We start from the raw sequence: 15,835 nt of genomic DNA on the forward strand, positions 1-15,835 counted from the left end.
TCTGGATGTCCTGACCCACAGAGCTCTGTAACGCAAGCTAGAGGGGGGCAGTTCAAACAGTTCATGTCCAGGGTGTGAGGGGTCTGCAGAGCTGGTAACCAGCTGTCTTCCTGGTTCTGGACTGCTCTCAGTTCTGGATGGAGGGCAGGCTGGCTCCGATGATTTTTCTGCAGCCCTCACAGTTCTCTGCAGTCTGTGCCTGTTGTGTTTGGAGGCAGAGGGAAACCAAACAGAGATGGAAGTGAACAGGACAGACTGGATGATGGAGGTATAGAAGATGATGAGCAGGTCCTGGAGGAGGGTCAACTTCCTGAGCTGTCTGAGGAAGAACAACCTCTACTGGACCTTCTTCCTGATGAAGGCTATGTGAGAAGTCCGCTTCAAATCCTGGGAGATGGTGGATCCCAGAACCCTAAGGGGTCCATAGTAGACACAGTGTTGTAGACACAGTGTTGTTGAGACAGGTGAGGGTTTTTTTTTTTTGTTTTTTGTTTTTAAATCCACTGTTATCTCCTCTAGCAGGTTCAGCTCCAGGTTGTTCTGACCACACCAGAGGACCAGCTGTCTGTAAGAATAGAATAGAAAATAGAATAGAAAATACTTTATTTATCCCTGAGGGGAAATTCAGGAGTCACCGCAGCATTTAAGAAAACAAAAGTAAGAAAGAGTATAGAAAGTGCAAAAAAGTCCATAAGAAATTAGATGACGACATCCCGTCCACCACTCGTCCACCTCTCTCCAGCCCAGCCAGCCTCCACCTCCACAGGGTCCAGGACTGAGCCTCCCCAGCAGTCTGTTCAGTCTCTGTCTCCTGGATCCTGTCTGCTCACAGCAGGTGAAGCTCCTCCGATGTGTCGCGGCGTCCGATGTCAGCTCCGTCAGCCACGTCCATGAACAGCACGATGCCGCTGGGTTAGCACAGCTAGCTCATCCATCCCCCGGGGCTAGATCCCACATTCCCAACGTCGATGGATGGAAGGACAGGTCCACGTCGTCACCTCCCAGCTCACATCCGAGAACCAGCACGTCGTCCTCACCTCCTCCTCCTCCTCAGCTTGAAGGAAATCATCAAGCCCTACACTAGTTAGCATTGACATGCTACAGGCTGCTAACAGCTAATTTCACATGTAAACAATGCAGCCATGGTTACATGTAGGATCTCCAGACAAACACAGGAGAAAAGTAGTAAAAATATCGCCGAAGCCACAAAAAGTTTGGTGTCCATGACCGACAATGAACCATACAAAGTGATGATCCACTCCAAATACAAAGATTACGAAAAAGAGACGAAAAAATTACAAGAAACGGACAAAGACGAGAGAGCTGCTGCAACAGGCAGCTACTTGGTAGCGCCTAGCGAAAGAGGCCTTATCACCATCCAGGATGAGACTGATTATGGTGGTGTCATCCATAAACGTCAGGATTTTCACAGAGGAGTCCCCTGAGGTGAAATCAGAAGAGCGGTGAGGAGAGCACACACCCCTGGGGGGCGCTAGTGTTGTTACATCAAGATGGCCATGATCCCATGACTGGTTTCACTCAGGTTTTAGTTGTTCCACCTTCTCTTCTTCTTCTTCTTCTTCTTCTTCTTCTTCGCCTGTAGCTGATTTTTCCTCTTCTGTTGGTTTGACTGAACAGTCAGCCACCAGGCTCATTACTGCCCCCCCCACCACTACAGTGTGAACCACAGTTATGAGTCAGTCGTGGTGATTGTGTTCTCACTACAAAGGAACCACTACAGGGCTTGATTGGATGAGAGCTGAGACCACCCGTCCAAATAAACCAGACTTGAGGGATGTCACTGTTTCAGAAAAAAACTGCCCCAAATAAACCATCTGTGGACACACCCTTAAAACTTGACTAAAATTTTGTGTAGATGATGGGTTTACAGAGGGTGCTGACTACTTGATGGCTGCTAGGAGAGTGGATTGGAGATCTAGAGCATGTATGCAGAGAGTTAAGCAGAGCAGGGGAAGGGGAGAAAAGGAACTTCTCACTCATGTTAAAAAATCTGAAACTAAACAAAAGCAGCTCAGGTGTTTTCGAACATCTTGAAAAGACATTTTTCTGGACTGATCAGGTGAAAGTGGCTCACATTAAGTCTAATAAGACAAATTTTACTTAAAATAAGTGACAAACATTAAGAATTAAGATTTTGCAGTGGATGATAGGTTTTTAAAAATGACAGAAAGCCCCTCAATCAGCTGAAGTTTCATCAGATATGGGATGTGAGCTTAGTGTCTGTGGTCTACTCTGAAAAAAGCCTTTTGCCTGATCTGTTTCCCTTCCTCTAAACTAGCCTTAATAATTTTTAGGACTTATTCAAATGCTGCTGGACTTCCATGTCCATGTCGATGTATGTCAGAGGTGGAGTAGGTTAATTAAATGTGAGAGACAGCAGCTACATAGCGTGGACCACAAAGGCGAGAAACAAGAGGGTTTGATCTGATACAACAGCAATCAATGTGCTATAACAAGGGAGTATCTGTCATCACGCCGCAGATATGGAGTGTGATCTGCACAGAGATGAAGCAGCTGCTGGCAGACACAAGGCTGTGTTTGATGTTAGGTTGTGCATTTGTAATGAGTTAGTGGATTAACAGAAGAAAGAGGCGTTCAGGGTACCTGTGGAAAATATCAAAACACATCATGAGGATTGAAACAGGCAGCAGGGAATGATCAATATTCATGTGTGTAGCATGTATAGGATAAATCAAGTATTAATAGAAGGCAATTTGCATGTTACAGAGAGTCATGTACAGGTCACAGAGAAACAAAGGTTCAGTGCAGGGAGCCAGACCATGGGGCTGAGTTGGGGAACTACAGCTCTAAGCAACTACACTTAAAGCTCAGTTTAAATTCAATCTTTGATTCATTTAATTGATCTCTTGGAGATTTTTCTCCATATCCATATCTATTATTATTATTATTACATCGACACCATGGCATCCTAAAGGTGCTCTATTGGATTGAGATCTGGGGACTGTGGAGGACATTTGAGTACAGGGAACTCATTGTCATGTTGAAGAAACCAGTCTGAGATGATTCCAGCTTTATGACATGGAGCGTTATCCTGCTGGAAGTAGCCATCAGAAGATGGGTACACTGTGCTCATAAAGGGATGGACATGGTCAGCAACAATACTCAGGTAGGCTGTGGACTTTAAACCATGCTCATTTGGTACTAAGGGGCCCAAAGTGAGCCAAGAAAATATCCCCCACACCATTACACCAGCAGCAGCAGCCTGAACCGTTGATACAAGGCAGGATGGATCCATGCTTTCATGTTGTTGACTCCAAATTCTGACCCTACCATCTGAATGTGGAGCAGAAATCCAGACTCATCAGACCAGGCAACGTTTCTCCAATCTTCTATTGTCCAGTTTTGGTGTTGCTGTGTGAATTGTAGCCTCAGTTTCTTGTTCTTAGCTGACAGGAGGGTCACCCGGTGTGGTCTTCTGCTGCTGTAGCCCATCTGCCTCAAGGTTGGACGTGTTGTGTGTTCAGAGATGCTCTTCTGCAGACCTCGGTTGTAACCAGTGGTTATTTGAGTTACTGTTGTCTTTCTATCAGCTCCAACCAGTCTGTCCATTCTCCTCTGATCTCTGGTATCAACAAGGCATTTTGTCCCACAGAACTGCTGCTCACTGGATATTTTCTCTTTTTCAGACCATTCTCTGTAAACCAGTGGCGGCTGCTGGTCAATCAAAGAGGGGAAACTCGTTTTTTTCTGGCCAACATCATAAATTTGTTTATTTTTTTAAACCTTAATTCTACCCTCCGTTCCTTTTCAATAAAATGATCTATGACCCTGTCGTACCAAATGGGTTTTTTTTCCAGGGATTTTACCAGTGTTCTCTCAATGTCCAGCAGAGCTAGACTACTTAAACGGCCTTGGCCCATCGCGTTGCGGGTGTAAGACTTGAGCCGCTTTGAAGCTCCTCTCCACACCTGTAGGCTGTAAGTGTGAGTGACAGGGGAAGAAGCTCTGTAGCTGCAGCTGTAGCTGCTTATTGGTGAAAAGAGAGAGAATCTTTAAACACAACGCGCGTTGTTCTTGAGAAAGGTAAACTCGCTGGGTGGAGGGTTAAACTTCAAGATCTCTGACTGGCTCATTTCACTGTCAATCAAAAAGGGATTCGGCCTCCGACAGATCATCCAATCATCATGCAGGAGCCCAGTGTCCAGGCCAGCCCACTGCCTCATAGACCCCCAGAGACGCTCAGTGTCCTATTGGCGGGACAGAGCCCAGCTTCTATCCAATGACCGTCCAGTTTCCACAGTGGAACAACCCACTCTACGCTTCCCTGCTGAAGTCAGAAGACGCTCAGTGTCTGACTGTGTTAAATCACTGTGATGCTGAGAGGATGAATGAGAAGGAGGTGGAGCCAGTTACCTGTGATAGGTAGCTGATTCTGAACAAAAGATGAAGGAAATCTAGCGCATATTACAATGAAATGTACACACAGCAGTACATATCACCACTTTTTGGGGGGAACATTTTAGGGGCAGCTGAGCTTCCTTTTCAGTCTTAGAGCAATTGCCACTGCTGTAAACCCTAGAGATGGTTGTGGGTGAAAATCCCGGCAGATGAAACATTTGTGAAACACTCAGACTAACAACCATGCCACATTCAAAGTCCCTTAAACCACCTTTCTTCCCCATCCTGATGCTCAGTTTGACCATCAGCAGCTCATCTTCTCCATGTCTACATGACTAAGTGCTGCAGAATTGCTGAATCAGCAGGAAAACTAAGATTATAACTGGATTTGATTATTATCGAATCTGTGCAAATGTTGACTCGATGCTCAAAAAGTGAGGTGAATGAAGGACAGGGCTGTGCATGTCTGAGTTGAAAATGTCTGGGGGAAGTGTTGGGGGTAAATTTGAATATTCTACAAACTGCTGTCAGACTCTTTCAGTCAGTCAGGGCTCACTTTGAACAGACATGACACAAACTGCAGGATTCAACAGAATTCCTGTCTATCATCTATCTCAGCAAAGAGCCTGACGAGGAAAGTTTGACTCTGTGGTCGTTTCAGTAAGTGAGAAGATGTTAATTAAATTTGTTTGAATTAAAAGGAGGACTCTGATGTGTATGCATACCTTACTGTTGCCATCCATCTGTTGTGATGAAGATAACAGTATCATCATCCTGATGTGAGTTCTTGCACTAAAAAGCCTCAGCGGTATCAGACTAGTGGACTCTGACAGATCAATGGAAACCTGAGTCTGTGAAATTCAAGTACAGTTTTCATCGCCCTGAGCAGGCTGAGAGAAAAAAAAAGAGGTCAAAGCAGACAGTGAGGGATATAGATATTGAAAGAATTTACATCTCAAAGCCATTTCATAACTCACTGCATATATTGCATGAAGAGAACGAGCGGATGTCTCAGTTAAAGTCAGATTGGTCTGATCTGAATGCAGAGAAAAATTCTATAAGACTTTTTTTTTCTATAGGGTGAGAAACACAAAGGATTCTTGCCTGGAAACAAAGCTATGTACACTTCATTTTTTATAACAGACTTTCAGATTCATTCATCAAATGTGCTGCAGAGGAGTCTCACCCACAGTCAGGTCCACAGTACCTCTGTATAAGAACTAGCCCCCCAAAAAAGAAGAAACTTCACTGATGCCAAGTCTTGAGCTGACAACCCAACAGTTCAAAAGCCCAGTCCCTATGAACTGAGCCACTGCTGCTGTCACTGAGGCCATTTAAAGCATTCTTGTTTTTATTCTACGTTTCGTTTCTGTGCTCATCAATAGTCAAACTTCAGATGGTGGTGTACTGTTCCAGTTTATTTTCCCAAAGCTTCATTTGATTTCCTCAGCAGCAGATGGTGACTGTGAATATACAAAGGCGTTATACATTTCCACTTCAAACAAATGAAGCTGCAGCAAAATTAACCACTACAGGATAACGAATCATGATTTCCTAAAAATAGGAAATGTAAACAAACAAAATATTACTTTTAATCTAAAGTAATGTTTAAATTGATGTCATAAGGACATCTTTTTAATGTCTGTTTGCACAGTGGGGAGGTACCATGGGCGTCATAAATGGACGTTCAATGAACGTCAGAAAATAGATGCCGTATGTGGTACTTCAGCTCTGCCTTCAACTCTCTACAGAAACACCTGGTGATCCAGAAGCTACTATATCTCAACATCCCCCCTCATCTGATCCACCTCACCCACAACTTCCTCACCGACAGATGGCAAGCAGTAAGGGTGGGCTCAACCACATCCCCTGTTTTCACCATCAACACTGGGGTTCTGCTGGGATGTGTGTTGAGCCCATTCCTGTCCACACTCTTCACCAATGACTGGCTCAGCATCTCACCCAACACAACATATCTCAAATACTCAGACGACACAGCCTTTCTTTGTCTCTGACAGTCTGTCCACTTCAGACTATCACAACACAGTCACACATTTCACAAAATGGTGCATGGACAACCATCTCCAAATCAGTGTCAATAAAACAAAGGAATTACTGATCACTCCCCCTTCACCCCAGCACCCCATCATCATAAACACCCAAACAGTTGAGACAGTAGACTCTTTCAGATACCTGGGAATAACTCTGGACAATAAACACACTTTTTATCAGCACATCACGGACATTCAAAAACAATGTAAATCTCAAGTCTTCACCTAGAGGAGACAAAAATTACACATTTAAAGAGCGTCCTTTGAGCGTCTCTCTTTGAGCAGTGGGCTCACTCCTGCTTTGATGTCACCTTGACGTACAAAAAGCCGACATTCAAATGTTGGACTGCATATTGACGCCCAATTGGGGTCATAGTTAGACATTCAGATAGTGAACCTAGTTTGAGCGTTGTGTAGACGTCCAGAATTGGGCTGCTGATTATTTGGAAACATCATGTTCAATCACCTGGGGTCACAGAGTAAAACTGCTGCTGTCAGTTTGAATATTTTATATTCAACTTTAAACTAAAAAGATACACCATTTAACATGCCTGAAGATAAAAGTGTAAGAAGTAAAGATAATCTTAAGTAATTCAAGTGTCTACTTAACTGGTTATATGAGCTCAGTTTGTGGTTGTGGACAATAGGTCCCAACACCTTCCCATCCTTGTCTATGTTCATCCTCATGGTGCACGGCTCACAGATCGTATCTTTCACAGATGCCGACATGCCGCTCTTGTAAGCCTCTGCTGCTTTCTGAATCTGATCATTTTGTCCCTGATATCGTCAGCCGTGCTTCTGCCTCCATCCCATCTGCTATTCCAATCCCTGCTCCAGGCTGAGTGCAAACACTGCAGATCCTTTGTCTGTGAGAGCTTTGATGCTGATCTCAGTTAAGGAGGGATCTGTAATGTAAAACACGCTGTCATCTTTCATTTACTGTGTGTCAGTCTTGTGCTGCGTAACTGATTTTAAATCTTGTCCACGAACTCCAACTCCATGACTCATCACTGAGTCCAACCCCTCACTGAGCTGAAGCTAAGGATATTTCTTGATGCCAAGTTCAGGCTAAGACATCTGCATTTCTTCTTTAAACCACACATCAAAACATCATCAAAACATCCTTCTTCCACCTCTGTAATGTTGCATTAGTTAGTCAGTCATTGTTTCCAACCCCACTCAACCAGTCATCATTTATATTGTAATTCATATTTTGGATACCTGTTGCAATCTCCCACACAGCATCCAGGAGGGCCAGCTGATCGTAAAGACTTCCGATGAGGGGACAGGGGAGTGGGCTGTGTGTGTGTGTGTGTGTGTGTGTGTGTGTGTGTGTGTGTGTGTGTGTGTGTGTGTGTGTGTGTGTGTGTGTGTGTGTGTGTGTGTGTGTGTGTGTGTGTGTGTGTGTGTGTGTGTGGCTGATGCTGACAACACAGGTGTCAAGATCGATTGCACCTCCTCCTGGTGCAACCAATTTCCTTGTATGGATGAATTGGGGCGTAGCAGTATGCTGATTGCAGGTTGTGGGCATATGCTCATCAATTCACAGTGATTCTGATTCACTACCATACGTTCGTGGTGAGTTACAAACTAGCTGGTGAGCACATGTCGTGAATCTGACGGTGATTTTGCATCAACACTGAACTTTTATGCAGGTTAAGAACATTTCTACACATTTGTTACCTCTGCCAAGAAGGTTATGTTTTTGGGAGAGTTTGTCTGTTTGTTTGTTTTTCAGTGAACAACATAACTCAAAAAGTAACAAACAGATCTTGATGAGATTTTCAGGAAATGTTCAAAATGGGATAAGAAAGAAGTGATTACATTTTGGAGGTGATCTGGATCACCGTCTGGAACCAGGATATTTTAAAAGGATTCTTTATCATTGTGAGATAGGGCTGTTTTCACCATATGTGTATATAACTTCACCATAAATGGTCTGATTGCTTTGGGAAACAATACAAAACAAGGTCACCATAATTTCTGACAGATGTTAAAGAACAGTCCAGATCTGGGAAAGATTCTGGATTCTAAGATCCGGAATATGAAATATGTACTGGGTCATCATTATTTTCAATACTGTCAGGTAAAAAATTATCGTAAAAACCTGCAACTAACACCAAATTGTTGCAGACAGTCTGCTGAAAGGGAGTATAACATTAAAGTAGCACAACATTTTCTCTCCCTGATACCCCACACAACTTCTCCCATTCTGACAAACTCAGGTTATCAGACCTCCTGACCCCCATCCCTAAGACCAAGCACCACACTTTGGAGGACAGAGGTTTTGTAAATACTATCCCAACTCTCCAGGGCCCTGTTCTACGAAGCAAGTTCAGCCTAGCGAGATAGCCTTGGAGCTACCTTGCTGAATTGAGCGCAGGAGCCGGCGGTCTCGCTACACGGTTTTACGACGCTTGTTATCAACCTCATAAGTGTATCCAGCTAGGCAATGAGCGCGTGCACGCATATAAGGCGGAGCCCGCTGCATCTGACCAATCGCGAACATGGAGCAGTCTGGAGCATCAGAGCAGGCCGGAGAGAGAAGGACCACATACTTCACTCAGGAGGAGCAGGAGGTGATCATGAGGAAGTATGACGAGATGAAACATGTAATTAACGTTAAAAGCAACACCGTCGCTGCTGCTAAAGCACGGAAGGAGTGCTGGCAGAAAATTGCTGACAGTCTAAATGTGTAAGTGTAGTGCAAAAAAAATATTTTGTGCCATTATCATCCTGAAATAGCACTGTTCACCATGCACTTTTACTGTAATGCAACATACTTCTTAGATGAATTTATTCTTTTGTTCATTCCTATCGTGTTTACATTTTTTGTGTGACATGTAGCCCACATGAGCCCTACATGAATTCCTGTCACAATTTTAATATGGGCAATAAAATATTGTCATGGAACAGAAGTGTTGGCATTGAAGATCTTATTACGGCAATGAGAGTTCTTCATTCCCTTTAACTACCTGTAGAAAGTGTCATGTACAACCAACCCCTCCCTGGAAAACCGGTAACTTTCATAAAGGTGGTCATCCCAAAAAGAGAGTGGGTCGGGCTCCGATGTCCACGGGATCCTCTAAGAACGGACAAGCCATTTTTTCGTGAGGGCTCATTGGTCAGTGGGCGGGGTTTTTATAGTCCGCGAGTTCATCTGGAACCTAACCTGCCCCGGAGCAGGTTAGCCGTTCAGTGTGTGTTGCCATGGAGACTCACCTCGCTGAGGAGTGATCCCATGTCGTAGAACAGGGAATCCGGAACTCTCTCCCTCCAAACATTTAAAACTCAAACTCACTTCACTCGTTTAAAAATCTTCCAGCTAAGTCTACAACAAGTGACCTTGACTCCCACCCTCTTCATAACACCTTTCTGTATCTTACCTTTATCCGGCAGGAATTAGGGAGAGGCCTGCTTTGTGCTCCTGATGCTTCAAATACACCAGATACGTCTGCAGTGCAGCTTCGTTGCGCTGCGTCTTGACTGCCTTTGTCAACTCACACCAGCTGCATGTTCGGTCCAACACGCTGTATGACTGACAGACAGCTGGGGTCACAGACTGAGGAGTTCCCACCCAAACTAAAAGATTATGACACGGTCTGTGTTATTTTGAACGTCACTGGGTATTTTAGGTAATCTCCAGCCATGACTTCTGTCCTGCTTGATTTTCCCTATGCTGAATTTGTGTGTCACAGCTCCGTGTCCGAGAAAAGTAGGATGGTACCTGCAACGTGATGGACCAGTCACACATATGTACTGCAATAGAATGGATCCTGTTTAAATTGACACATTGACTTGGATGGAAACCTATTTGATCTGTTTGCTGTAACTGAACGGAACGCACTGCAGATGCATCTGGTGCATTTCAGCGTAAAGCTCAGAGCTGCAACACTACGAAACAGAAACAACAGAGTGTGCTCATGGCCATACAACATGAGAACATAGTACCATTTATCATGGGTCAGTAACCGTCAAGAAGTGAGGCAGGCTGAACATAGTGGGTCAGCCAACCAAAGAACAAGAGGGGGAATGACAACATCTGCCTCCCTTTTCCAGAGCGCCCCCAGGTGGCGACAAGCCAACATTACCAAGATAATTACAAGATACTGGGTCAATCCTGCTACAGACAGAAGATTAAGACTTGAGAATTGACTGAGAAACTTCCTGAAGTAACAAACTTATGTTTCTGTGCTCTACCACCATGAGGCCTGTCTGACTCTGTTTCATTCCTCCACATTAAATCCTCTCAGCCACGGTGACACCTGCTCAGAAACTGAAAAAAAGCCAGGCTGACACTTTGACAGGTTCACTACATCCCTATGCAAAACTGTGGGTGTTCAGATTCAGGGCACTTACGCAGCGCTCCCTGTGGAATACATCACTAATCCCAGCATGGCAGCTTGATTAATCCCTTATCAATACCCAGCCATGTAACCAGCAGCATACGGGATCAGGACAAGTTTTAAATATGACCCGAAGAGGAGAGGAGAGGAGAGAACCTGCACCACATGTTGGTCTGTGGAGTCCTGATCACTAAAAAGAGCAAATGATATGTGTTCCCCACAAAAGGTCCGCACCGAGCAAAGTAACACATTCCTGCAAGCTGCTGCTGCTGCTGATTAACCAGACAAGATTCATGGTATTGATCTGTGACCGAGGATTGTGCCCACGAATATCATCTCCTCCATCAGACCACAGTTATACCACACCATGCCAAGCACAACAGCACAAACAACGACGTGGAGAGAGTGGATCTGTTAATGAAGGCAGTAATTTTAGGCCTACGCAGCAGCTGTGGAGACAGCAGGAGAAGCAGTGATGGTTTTATTTATCACTGTACATAAAGAAACAGCAACAAAAACATGTACATTTAAAGGACATGTAGAGACTTTCTAAAGCACTCTTTTTCTAAAATTTCTGGATTCTTTTTTGTTTTTTGAAGTTATAAATAAGAGGTGTGTAAAATCAAAGTCTTGCAAAGAAATAGTGTACTCACAGTTCCCAGGTTAGCAGTGTGAACAGGATAAACTGTAGAGATAACACAGGGATGGCTGATGTCTTGTGTTCTTTTAAAGGAGTGTTGAAGCAAACTCTGTGAAAACAACAGTTTATTTATGTTTTAGAAACAAACACTTCCAGCTGTTGGAGACAGTCAGTGTTAATCACCAGCTCTGGGTAGTAAAAGTGGAGATAGCAGCAGCTATTTCTCAGAAAGCTTCACTGTTCAAGAACCAAATAGCTTTTCAGTGGCAGCAGCTCATTACTCAATCAGACTTTGAGGGAGATTTACTTTTTTCAAACATCAAGTAAAACATTATAAAACTAATAAGTGAAATGAATAAAATGCATTATCTTAGTCTTGATAATGAATAAGTGAATAATCTAAGTTGAATTTTGTTCACACATGTCTGTTCCAGGATTTAACCATTTCCCTCCAAAGTGGGTGTGTCAAACATACAGCCTAAAGCAATGAGCTTCAGCTGGTGGCCTGCAGGCCAAACTTTCCATCCAGCCCCAGGAATATGACTGAAAAATACCTAAGTGAGAAGAACAAACTATGCTTTTTTATTTATTTATTTATTTATTTATTTATTTATTTATTTATTTATTTATGTATTTATGTATTTATTTATTTATCTATTTATTTATTTATTTGTCTATTTTTTTTAAATCAAATAAATACAGACACCCACTGAATATCTTGTCCCATGGCCTGTAATCAATCAGAAATAACACAAACTTGCTGCATGCAGAGATTCACTTGTTGCCTTCTCTTGTTCAGTTAAAGTTGGATTAGTGACTCCTCTCTCATGAAGTATTGAGGTCTTCAAGTCTCAATGTTTTTTTTTTTTTTCTGTCTGAAGGGTTTCTGACTATTCAGGATATGACTCCTTGAAGCTTGCATGCTTTGTGCGATGCCTCAGATTATTTCCTTTAGCAGCAGAGACAGTTTGGCTTCAAACACAGCGCACAATTACAGCATTTCTAAAAACTGACATTATAAATACTTATCAGTCCATTCTTTATAGAGATTTTCTGCTTCGACCCTCGTCATAAGGCTCACTGAGAGTAACATTTTATAAGCTTTAAATATACCCAGAAAGCCTTTCTCCTGATGATGTTCTCCACAACCCACACTGTATTTCATGGAGATGGACAGCTTATAAACCTAACAAATATGAAACCCAAAATACTTCAACCGCCCCCTGGTTGATTGCTGCAGTACAGATAAAATAAGTCTGTTAACGCTGACAAACACTGAACAGTTACATAAATTTAGAATGAAAATTAATATATTAGATAGCAATATATCACCGGGATACAATATTTATGTATTTCACAGAAGCACCCGGCCCTCACAGTGCCCTCTGACTTTTTTTTGAGCCCTTGGACAAATATAGTCGTTGACCCCTGGCCTTGAGGATTCAATACAGCCTGAAGGATGAGTTTTCAAAGTGTAGAAATAGAGGGAAAAAAAACAGCTTCAGTATGAAAGCATTTGCATATCGTTGGTGTACTGACACAACCTTTATGTATAATTATTTTAAATTTATTAGGCTGGAGGATAACTTCACCTTCTACCTTAATAGTTCCCTTTGTATGGTGTAGTGTGTCAAGATCACAGATCAGAAGCTGATTTGATCATAAGTGAAATATTTTATTGTTCAGATACCTGTGATTAAATGTTTGTGTCATTGCAGAACAGTGTTGAGATTGTTATTCTTCAGGGGTTGTTCACAAATTATGTATTTTTGTAAACAGAGAAAGGAAACATTATTATTCATTTACATTATTTAAAAGTTATTATGCCTTGAACACCTGTGAAGTAATTTCACATCCAGCTCTAAAGTCTCCATTGACTCTTGTTATAATTTCCATATGCACATACATTCCGCTTCAGTACAGAACATTGAAACAACTTTGACACATTATTATTATCTATTTACGTATTAAACTCATCACACACAACCAGCCAGCAGGGGGCAGGAAAAGAGTTTACTCCCTTTAACTTCTACATGACAGGTGATGGTGGTGCAGTTGTTTGTCCTTTTGCCTCACAGCAAGACGGTTCCTGTCTTGATCCCCTGGGTGGACAGATGCCTTTCTGTGTAGTTTCATGTTTCCCCCGTGCACACATGGGTTCTCCTCCAACAGTCCATGATCAGGGTGACTGGTCACACTAGATATGTGTGAATGTGAATGTGTGTGTAAATGAATGAGTGAATGAATGAATGCAAGAAAGGGAAAAGCAGTCGAGGAGAGTAGGTATTTGTAAATGAAAAGCAAGTCATGTATGTTACATGCATGTTTATTGAGATCGATTACACAACATAATTGCTCACTGAGGAGTGGTTTTGATGCATGTGATAATTCAGTAACGGTACATTGGGAGGTTTAATGTGGAGAAGACACAAGTGAAATACAAAAGGTAGCCCAGGAGACAGTCTCAAAAAATTATTTTAATCTGTAAAAGAAAAATAGCCAGCTGAGTGTAAAGGTTTGATTCATACTTAATGGTGTAACACTGCAGTTGAGTTGTTCCATTTCAGGTTTTCTGTCAAAACATTTTAATATTTCCTGATGTCAAGAAAGAGAGAAGCTGTATCATTACCCAAAATCCAACCTTGTCCATCCAACCATCCTTAGGGGCATAGCTCTCTGCTTAAGTCTCTTTTGGTGACACACTACTCCACACCCATCCATCCTCTTCAAGCCTTTGTTGTAGACTCAATGTTGTAGTCTGGCAGAGGGTCATAGATGGATCATAGGACATAACTCCAACTATTCAAAAGACTCGTAAGATATCACACAAGGGTACCAGAGACACTGTGATCATGAGTTTGTTGCTTCGGGGACATAGGGTTGCTTGGCGCCGCCCTGTTAGTAGTGGCTGCCTGTTGCAGTGGCTCTGTCATCTTTGTCTGTTTCTTGTGATTTTTTTGTCTCTTTTTCATAATCTTTGTATTTGGAGTGGATCATTACTTCTTATGGTTCATTTGTTGATCATGGACATCAAACTTTTTGTGTCTCCAGTGAAATTTTCATTACTTTTGCTCCTGTGTTTGTCTGGGGATTGACTGCATATTTGCATGTGAAATTAGCTGTTAGCAGCCTGTCGCATGTTAATGCTAACAGGTGCAAGGCCCAATGATTTCCCATAAGGTGAGGAAAGGGAGCTGAGGACGGCATGCTGGTTCTAGCTAACACCAGACACCATCGCCGCATTGGAAGAACTTCACCTGCTGTGAGCAGACAGGATCCAGGAGACAGAGACTGAACAGACTGCTGAAGAAGCTCAGTCCTGGACTCTGTGGAGGTGGAGACTGGCTGGGCTGGAGAATGATGGACAAGCTGTCATCATCTATTTTCTTCTATTCTATTCTATACAATGGCCCTGTGATTTGCTAAATATTCTAGATTGAAACCAAAACAACTTAAAGAGTGGATATTCTGCTTTCCCATTTTCAAAGCATGGATATAAAGTAATGATGCTGGATGTTCAGAATAAAGGTGTGCAGAATTTTTAAAGCCTCTACATATTCATATGATGTAGAAATCCCTGAATCTGACTTTAAACTAAATCAAAATACAAAAACAACCCATAAGATCTCCTTGAGACTGAGAAATGAGTCACTATTGTCTTAAGAGGAGTTTTAACACTTACTTGAGTTAATCCGCTACTGGGCCATGACAGACCCATCATCACTGATTGAAGAAACAGAGTCTTTCCACCAAGTGTCTGTCACTGTAATAACTTTAATTACTCTTCACAAAAACAAACCAAAGTGATGACAGATCGAAGCTTATTTATGTCCTGACTTCTTAAGCATTTACAAAAATATGGACGTGTCTGAGACCACAGTGGAATTCAACAGTTCTGAGAGTATAGGCCTACTACTGTGAATGTGACTGAACCAACTAGATGAACAAACGGAGATGCTTTTTTGATAACTTCTTACATTTTATTCACCTGTTTCATTACATTTATAAACACAAAAATACCCACCATACACACTGAAGAGCAATATGTTCACACTGGCCAATAACAAATACATCAAAAGTCACAAATGCCCAAGATTAAGTCATTAAACAGTGCACATACACAGTGAGCGTGTATTAAGATTCATTCAGTTCAGTCCTGCTGACGTCTTCTGTCGGGTGAGAGAAGTCCCATTTGTTTGATTTTTATAAAAATATTAAAAGTTTAATCAGTTTAGAGATCCACATTAAACAACTGAGTTTAATTTGAAGTTTTTACGCCTGGATTCAGTCAATATATGCAACAGTAGATCGAATAGGAAACTGGGGGAGAGAGTGAAGTCTGACAGCCTGCCCAGGGCAAGGACCACACATCAAAATCTGAAATTTAATCACGTTTCGTCTGATATTTACCTAAAAAA

This window comes from Halichoeres trimaculatus, unplaced genomic scaffold, assembly GCF_033239565.1.
Source record: "Halichoeres trimaculatus isolate MK-OKI-2021-1 unplaced genomic scaffold, fHalTri1.1 fHalTri1_scaffold_5, whole genome shotgun sequence".
In the NCBI taxonomy this organism is placed as follows: Eukaryota; Metazoa; Chordata; class Actinopteri; order Labriformes; family Labridae; genus Halichoeres; species Halichoeres trimaculatus.